Here is a 10090-nt window from a genome sequence, read left to right on the forward strand (position 1 = left end):
TGATTTTTTTTTTTTTAAGCGCCTCTGAAACACAGCACATGTTTTATGTGTGCTGTGGAGTTTATTACTTTATGAAAAGACAGTTCTCCAATAGTTTCATGTTGTTCTTTTGTTTTGTATATTCTACTCACTTTTAAGCTGGCAGGCAATTTACAGTTAACAATAACACAGATTTGTTTGTCTCTCTGTTTTGGCCCTGAGACAGACTGGCAACCTGTCCAGAGTCTACCCTTGGATAGGCTCCAACACCCATTACCCTGAATAGGAATAAGTTAAAGATAATGAATGGATGGACCATGGTCTATGCTATTAAAGCACTACTGTACATATAGTACATCCACTTGAAATAGTCTCTAATAGTAATGATTTTCAGTGCAGCATCGCAGTAAGTTGGAGGGTGATGTTTCTTTACACTTTCAAAAATGGAAAAACACAAGAACATTTTGTGCACTACAAGGTATTTTGTGGGGCTTAAGTTCGTTACAGGTTATGCTACAAAAATAGTTAACCAGGAACCTCCATCGAGTGGGCACCAGAATGGAAGTACAGTACAGTTCATCAGGCTTTAGAGGAAGACATGGATAGGTTTACACTCCAGCATCTCTTTAGGGACTTACTTCATGTGTTATGGTTTTAATGATCATATGGAAAAAAAACGTCTGAATATTTTTTGGAAATTGTTTTGTGCAAAAATCTTGAAAACATAAAATAAATGATGCCCCTTTAATTATGCTGCATTTAAAATAAGTAATCAATGTGTTAAATAACCAGTGTTTTACAATATTGGATCGAAAAATGTTGATAGAATAATGAGTTATTAAAAACTGCAAAAATTAGGTCAAATCAGGTCTAAACATTATTTACGTGGCTCAGTAAATGTTCTCTGTGCAGACTCTGTTAAAAAAAGCCTTAGTATGTCACAGTGTGATTTCCAAGATTAGTGCTCTCGTCTTTTCACTAAGTGGCTCCTCAGTCAGTGACTCTCCACGAATAATGTGCCTTTCGTGCTCCGGAGGATGCTGTGAAGCCGCTGACATTAACATCGATCGCTGTCAACACGCTGTCATTCCTGATACCACGAGGGACAGTAGTGACAACTGTGGCTGGTGTGAAGACCCGCAGACAAGGACATGTGTCTCCATTGGGCTGGAAGAGACGCGAGGTGAAGAGCGTGTAAAGGAATTTGCAGGTCTTGGTGCACTAAGTGTCACATCCCAGTCTCAGCTGCTTCCTGGGGGGTTTTATTAGCACAGTTGGTTTACAGATTCATTTTACAGGCTATGGGGAAAACAAACTGTAGCTACAGTAAAATAAAATAATGTACAATCACCTTTTTAAAGCTGTTGGATGTTTTAACTGTAAAACAAACTGAATCAAAATTAAGTTGGTTAAGTGGAGAAACAAAATCTTTTATCAAGCTCAAGTATTTTGAAATTATGGCAAATAAATATTGTGTTTGATAGTTTACTGCGATGCAATTTTTAATATGTATTTTAATATATGTTTTCAAAGCACTGTGTTGTAACTTCATGAAAAAGGGGTAAATGACAGAATAAAAACTAAAATAAATATGTTTATATAAATGTGCTGGAGGAAGAGGGATGGGATGAAGAACCATAGTGAATAAATTGCCTTTTTGTAATCATACTTTATTGATCCCCATGGCGAAATCGTAAGTAGACAGCCTCACATCGTGGGACTACACGGGTTTCAGTGGCTTGTCCTCAGGCCAAGAGGAACCAGGAACCAAACCACTAACCTTGGGGCTTGAGAAGTCTTATGAAATATATATTCCACTTTCTAATTAATTCAAATATTTTACCACTGTGATCCTAAGCTCACTAAAATCTGCCATTTATAATGATCAAATGTCTAAAGACAATAGTAAGATTAGGTTCTGTGTGTGTGTGTGAGACCTTGTGGTCATGAGATGTGTTGACAGGCAGCACTGGATGTGGGTGTTTGAAGTTCCCCAGCTTTGAGTTTTACCATAAGCCACGGCTGGCTGGATCAGGAGTGTCATGCAAGGGTCACGAAGAGTTCGGTCCTCTCAACTCTTCGATGTCAGCTGAAGCATCGAAGCATCAATGCTTTCACCCCCTGAGGCGCTGCTGCCTGCTAAATCTGTGTCAAACTACATGAACCCGATATATCCACCGTGCAGTGCAGAATCATCAGCCATCGTTTGTTAGACTTTGTTGGCAGAGGCTGATCAATGGGCCACCCACAGGTATTAAGCTGTGCAAATTACAATCGACAGAACCTAGTAAGTGTGAAACCACAGGGTGGATTTACTATGGGACAGGCACAAAGATATACATTGAATGACCTATTTGAAATGTTTGTTCTGACCTTTAAAGGATAACTTTATTCATTTTCTAAGTTTATATTTTCGACACTAAAGCAACAATGGGCTCGCAGCAGATGGCTGTCAGTCTGCAAGCTTGGTTTAAACTCTATATTTTCACTAGGAGACCTTGAGGATGTGGAGCTGACTGGGTGTCTTTAAAACCGCTGTGCAAAGTTATGGCAAAGCGAAGCATTAGGGGCATATTTGTTAAAAATATCTTGACCACATGTTTTATGTAAAGGAACCAGTGGAGCCGTGCATTTAGCTGATGTGTATTAAATCCTTATTGGACAACCGAAGTCTACAACACAGATAAACAAGCTGCTCCAGGCTGCAGACTAAATACGAGTGGAGGTTATTGCTCTTTATCTCTTTAAGAATGTGGTTCGATCCCCGGCCCTGGCTATATGTCGAAGTGTCTCCTGGCAAGACACTGAACCCCTAACAGCCCATTCCCCTCCCCAGCTGTGCACTGAGGGTCGAAGCCCGGTAGAAATTGGGGAGGGTTGCGTCAGGAAGGACATCCGGCGTAAAAACTGTGCCAAATCAACATGCGGACATGCAGGGTCCGCTGTGGTGACCCTGAACCCACGGGATAAGCCGAAAGGACTAAAAAAAATAAATAAATATTTTAAAGTGCTAAAAAGTAATGCAGCTTCATGCAGTTGCTGACGGTATTTAGCTGTAACGAAGACTTAATTTTTCAGTCTAACATACCAGATTAAATATAAACAGAATGCTTCTAAAGAGCTTTGAATAAAATACATGCCTTTATTAGCATGGATATCATGTAATGCATGTCAAAAACATATAATTACACGAGCCATATGAGTGGCCAACAAGCATGAAGCACGGAGAAGCATTGGCAGCAGATGGAATTTCCCCCAAGTGCAGTGACAACCCATGAAATGCTCATCAACTTGCAATTAGTAAGTTGCACTCTTATAACACACACACACACACACACACACACACACACGCGCACATACTTGCAACCACACACACATGCACACACTCATGCATTCTCGATCTGTTTATGGTTTGCAAGTGACACTCAGGGCCATTTGCTGACCTACATAGGCTGCGGTGTTGGAGTAGCTCTTAGAGGGAACACTGCATCCTGATGCCCTTCTCTCTGCTTATAGGAATGAAAACGGGTCAAAGGTCATGAAAAAAAAAAAACATTGGAAGAGGAGGATTCAAAGAATCAGCAACAGGTTCTATATAAAAGAAAAAAGCGCATGAGCTGCTTTCTATGCTTTTATAAACCACGAATGTGAACCTTCTGGTGCACAGAAGGTTTGAATGGGCAAAAGGAGCTGACAGACTGACTCAGTCTCAGGGGCTGTTAAGACATGGAGATGTTCATTAGTAAAAAATTTCAAGGTCTGACGCAGTGATTTCTAAAGGTGTTATAATGGACTCTGGCGCATAGTATGCGGTGCCACTGACAGTAAGATGGAGTATTATTACACGATGGTTATGAGCAGATACGGTCAGAGGCAGCAGAAGAACGAGTCAAAGAACAAGGACGGCAGCAGTATGTTCCAGTTACACAGGAAACTTTCATTCTAAGCAGTTTGTACTTCACATCCCAATTGCAAGCAATGAATTTAAATGACATTTAGTTTAATAAAAGCATCTGCATTTTGTGCGGTTCACATGCTAACAAGCCTCTCCAAACGGGATGATTTAGGTCACTTTAATAACAGTGTGCTGCAAAGTTCGCGGGAGGCTGACTTTGCAAAAAACCCTCAAGTTGAGGAAACCAGGTTGTCCACCCATTTTGCTGAAACTGCATGAATGCTGGACTAGGAAACACTAGAACGTTATCATAAAATATTAAAACAGTGTTGCTCTCTTTGTTAAGTTTAATGGATGTACAGCTATTTAAGATCACAGTTACACTGACGTATATGCACGTTTTTGCATTTCCATCCAAGGACACTACCTACACTGATTTGTTGCACCACATATTAAAAGGACAAACAATATAAAGTAGATACATTTATATAATCTAAACATGTGTGAAACTGACTCATGTAAACTTTTTTTTAAAGATAATTAAAGCACAGCATTAATAGGATAAATCTTTTCCAGGTTTGAAGCCCTGAGGGAATTCAGAAATACTTTTGCCAATGTGCGACAACACTAACATTGGCCGCAACAGCTTTGGGTGATGTTTAACCAGAACCAGATCTAACCAGCAGTGATACACACTGTAGTTACCTAGCGTCAGCCTTTTTTTCTTTCGTTTCGTTTGTTTTTCTTTTAGCAAGGTGTAGATGTTCTATCATCATATGTGAGCTCCAGTGAGCTGGGCGTGTAGCTTAGTTAGTTAGACTCAAATACACGAGAGAAACACTGAGGATCAGCGTGACACTACAACTGAATGTCACATTATTAGTGCATTTGCTGGAATGCCATCCCCACCATTGCTCCTATGCTTTGCAGTTACGTGAGCATTCTGGCAATTGGTCCCGGCTAATTTTCCACTTTCCCCTTCTCTAATGCTCTGAGTTTGACATGCTGGCAACAGCTCAGGAGTTTGTTGCCATACAGAGACTATCTCAAACCGAGACGCTGCACCCAAACTTTCCCCCTGAGGGACCTGACTTGATTGCAACTCTGTATCAAGGATGGAAAGTCCTGTGGGTTTTGTGTTGGTGGCAACTGTTGGCAAGACTGCAGAGACTTGGCACAGAAATAGTGGGAGACCAAGATGCAACATAAGCCACCAGAGTTATTTACTTTAATAGTGTTTTCCTCTGCTGGAAAACAGATGACACTTATAGTAGGGGATTACCAACATATTTATAAGTCTCATGATAATTAATCACACAAGTTTTGTTCTGTCTTCGCCCTTATATTTTTTTTTACCAAAAGCATCCAGTCTAAGAGTTTTATTCCACTGAAGGCTGTAACAAAATGAATTCTATGTTTAGAAGAAACGTGAGTAGAGCACTAGTGCCATCTAGTGGAAAGAATATCCCAATGTTTTTGAATTGCAATGATGGAATTTTAAAAAAGATTGGTTTATTATGCACACTAGTGTCTCCATGCTTGCATCCTTGCAGCTGTCCAAACTGATATCAAACCTTTTTACTGCAGATATCTCGACTCCTGGTCTCCTGTCATGGACTGGAGACCTGTGCACACCTCTTAACCAGTGAAACTGAGGACTCTGCGACCCCTCACAGAATAAGAAGTATAGATAACAGATGGAAGGATGAATTCTGAGTCCTTATTGCAGTAAAAGCACACGTGTTGCTTATATTATCCTTCCAGCTGCACAGATACGTGAGCCAGGATGCAGAGGCAGTCCAATATATTTTAACAATCTTTTTTATTGTCTCTTCCTTTTTTAAAAAAAAACAATCTTAAAAATCTCTAATGAAAATGAATTGTTGATACAGTGTCAGTGAGCTACATGAGATATGAGAATATATTTATTTAATTCTAAGCACCAAAGAGAATCGGCGTCTCTCAAAGTGTCAAACTGCCCCTTTATATTACAAAAATAACAACAACATATGACTAAATGTGATGTGAAAATAAAAGAGGTTAGAAATTACATTTGGACTTCACTAGTTGAAGGTGATAATGGAAATTAAAATTTAGTCGGTGCTTATCAAACCACTGATGGAATTAATCTGTCTCGGTCAGTCAGTTTATGCAAAGCATGAGCGTTTTCCAAGAGATTAATTTTCACTAGTTCTGACTTTGAAGTTCAAAGTCACCACTGGCAAAAGATCAGCGAGGCTTTATCACCTTAGTCATCCTTTCAGGCCTTTTTACGAAAGAATAAATTAGATCTATCATATAATTGAAGCTGGTCCACACAGGCCACTGTTTGATTATGATCAGACATTTGGGTGTCAGATTTTAGGACGCCTCACGAAAACGTTGTAGTATCTACACTGCCCACTAGGGACCAGTATAACCTGTTTTACAGCAGACTAAAATTAGTGTGTCCATACTCCCAACAGTCACTCCCTCCCAAAGAGCTTCCCACTTCAGTCCATGTGTAGGATGAGAGACGTACAGTTGCAAGCAGCAGGTGATCTGTGTCAAAAGTACTGCAGAAAACACCGTTTTATTATTATTATTTATTATTTATTATAGCAAATACACCGTTTTATTACGGACTAATCTCTCATGACCACCTTGCTGAACAGCTTCCTGTTATTAGATGACATCTCTCATCCAGTCTTGGACCTCGGTATGTCGCTGCATGCAACCATTGCTACCCGGGTATCAACTGCAGTAAAAGTTTTAAAACCTCACATTTTAATTGTTACTAGTAACTGAAATTGTTACTAATCATGATTTAGATTTTATTCAAAATAAGAAATATACCAACAGATATCGACAAAACATTTGTAAAAATCTGCAGTTGCATTTTGACTGGTCAGAATACAAATTGTGAATATATATTTTTACTACTCACAATGCTTTAAATTGCATATCTGAAATGGGAGTTTTTTTCTAATAAGAATCTTACTGTAGATATCCAGAAATAATTTTGTAAAAATCTAAAATGACATGATGGTTACGTGGAACCAAAAGCCCAACTCACCTCCTCCTCTTCCTCCTCCTCCTCCTCCTCCTCCTCCTCCTCCTCCTCCTCCTCCTCTTCTTCTTCTTCTTCTTCTTCTTCTTCTTCTTCTTCTTCTTCTTCTTCTTCGTCTTTGGCTTGAATTTGGTAGATGCAGTTATGGTCCATTGCTGCCCTCTTTAGTTTGGGTGTTAAAACTGAAACATAGGTCCCATCTCCCTGTTCACTCATTCACCACTTCTTGTATAATACACTAAGTAGTTCACTCAATAGTAAACAATTGTCACTAACAACTGTTTCAGTCACGTGATGGTAATTTTCTCATCTCTAAAACCAGAAGCAGACTTTCCAGCAAAACACCTACTGTACAGCTATTCACAACTGAATGGACCGTAGAGAACTGGAAGCATGGAGGCCTCCTACCACCTTCATAGGACCCTCAGTCTGAAAGAGACACAGTACAACTGCAAATAAAGACTATAGTGTAAAATACGACTACATACTGTCGCTCATTTGTGTTAGCAACTTACTGTAACACAACCACACACACACACATCACTGTTTGGAAATTCTCCACGTTTTTCTGGAGAAGGAGGGGGTTCAGGAAAGCTCAGGACTTTTCCACAGGAGATCACTCCCCTGTGAAACTACTGCTATTTCTGTGGTCATTTCAAACTGTTTGTTGTCACTTTACTTTCATTTTTGGTTTCTCTGTTGTTCTGTTAATCATTTTTTTGTCTATTGCTGGTGGTTGTCCAACTGCCTTGGCTCATTTTGCATTTCTTGAGATTCGCTTTAAGTGCTTACTCTCAGTGGCTTCTGTTAGATGCTTAACTTGTTTCTTCTTTACACCCTGAAAGAACGCGTGTGAAGCTACACCTGAACACAGAGGAGACATCAGGTCTTCACATATTCAAGTGTTAAGAAGATGAAGATGTCTAAGCTAATATACATTTTTTCCTGTCTCTACTTGTCTCTGAATCTCCCAAACAACCAGATTTCTCCTGTCAGCTACTGCTGCTTTGCTCCAAGTAAGCTGGGATATGCTCAAACCAAAGCCACCGCATCCATCCATGCTGTACCTGCCCTATAACAAATGATATTTTATGTTGTCTTTGGTCCTAACAATGACATGTAAAAGTGAACATTTAATAACCAGTGATCTTGTGTGTATTTAAAGCATTAGTAAGAACACCAGCTTGCAAAAAGCCTATGAAGCTAAATAAAAAAAAAAAACCCACATGCACTAAAGAGAGCTGCCTACGTAATAATTCCCTCACCATTTCTGCTCTAAATGCCCTGAGAACATTACATTATTTTTAAAATGTCAGTCTCCTTCTTGCTTGTAGGCATGAAGAGACAAAGCGCACGGCAGCACTGGCGTGTTGGCCATCTGCTTTTTGCATTACTGTTGTCATGGACAACAGGCCGCTCGGAGCCCATATCTGACTGTGATCATTGTGTATTAAAATGCATCCGACCTACAAGTAGATGCGTTCCATGTTCCTATTCAACATGAAATGAGAACATTGCAGATAATTGGGTCAGACTTCTACGAATCAAAAACAGAGTCAAACGCAGGGCAAAGACATTTCATTTAGGAGTCTTAAATTCTTAGCTTAATTCTGCAAGTTAGTTTTCTGTGTCTTCCAAGAAACAGCTCAAAAATTATGGCTAAGGAGTAAACATATTAAATGTATGGGCCAGGGGGTTAAAAGATTACAAACAGTAGGATATAAAGTTTTTCATATGGGCTCGATCAAGTAGTGTAGTCAGCAGTCTAACCACAAAAGGTTTTCCAGTCGTCTTTGGGACCTTTGGACTATTCTGTCCTCTTAAAAGATGTGAAGCCATCAGCCTTCAGACCTATGACCTCATTAACGGGCAGTCTAATCTTTCTTTGTCGGTAAAAACACTTTTCAGCTTGCAGTAGTAGCAGCAGTTGGCTCTTAGTTTAGCTGACTTGTCCTCTAAAATCCACACGCAATGCAAATGCAATAAAATGCACAAACGCACACCAAACACACGCCGCACACACTAAAGCTGCGCACACTTTTGTGCCATGGCAGATGTGGCCATTGGCTGTGATGGTTAATCCAAAATGCTGGGTTTGATACAAGCAGGATTTAGCCACAACCATGACACTAACATCTGTCGGGATCCTGCTTGGAGCTCTCATACCCAGACAGAACGGAAAGAGTATATTTTTTGTCTTTTCTTTTCTGACAAAGGAGAAAGGAAACAGCAGATAATAGATTCAGAACCTGGGGTAAGTGTGCAAGGAATTAATCAATATAGGCTGTTTCATGGCCTAGAAAAGAAGTGCTGGATTCATCAGAGCTTATGTAACATGTTTTTTTCCAGCCTGGGTTCTGGGCGCTTTGTGCACGTTGTGTATCACTTTCTAAAGCCTATAAAGTAAGAAGCTATGACGATCTTACAAATACAGTAGGTGATTAGGAACTTAATAACATGAGCATTTGTATTCTGAATAGTCCAGTTTCATAGCATTGCATTTTTTCAAAATATTAATCCGTACAAATGTTTTAATAACTGTAGTTTATTGTTGCCATGAAGGCACAGATGAGGTAAATGAACACAGCAGAGCAACTGATGTACTGCAAGAGGTTACAGTACTGCATGTACGTTTAGTAATGTATTTTACTTAGTCCAACATCTACAAAACAAATAACATTAAAGTATTTGCTCTTGTTTTTTTTTTTTTTCATGAACTTATTTTTGTGACAAATGAATTAGACACCTTTTTGTATCTTGTTAAGTGTCCTCATGTTTACGTCTGATTACACCATAACACACTGTACTCGATATCTGCTTATGTCTGCGATATGATGCTGACAACTGGTATTTAATTAATGTTAAATTGTACGATAATTGAACCGGGCATATAGATCCTTTTCTTGTTGTATTTAACATTAGTGATGTTGTTCAAGATATTTTGTTTGAAATAACACAAATTATTTACAATATTTGCAATAAGACGGCTTCCTAGGTCTATGACTAAATTTCCTCAAATTTCATGCCATTTTTGTCAGTCTGGGGCTAATTAAAGCTACAGAATGCAATTGTGATCTTTATTAGAAATACACCACCGCCAGCCATGTGGATATATTTGCTTTATTAAGTCAAGGTTCACCTTTGTAATTCTTCAGAGTTCCTCAACT

This window comes from Channa argus, chromosome 5, assembly GCF_033026475.1.
Source record: "Channa argus isolate prfri chromosome 5, Channa argus male v1.0, whole genome shotgun sequence".
NCBI classification, from domain to species: Eukaryota; Metazoa; Chordata; class Actinopteri; order Anabantiformes; family Channidae; genus Channa; species Channa argus.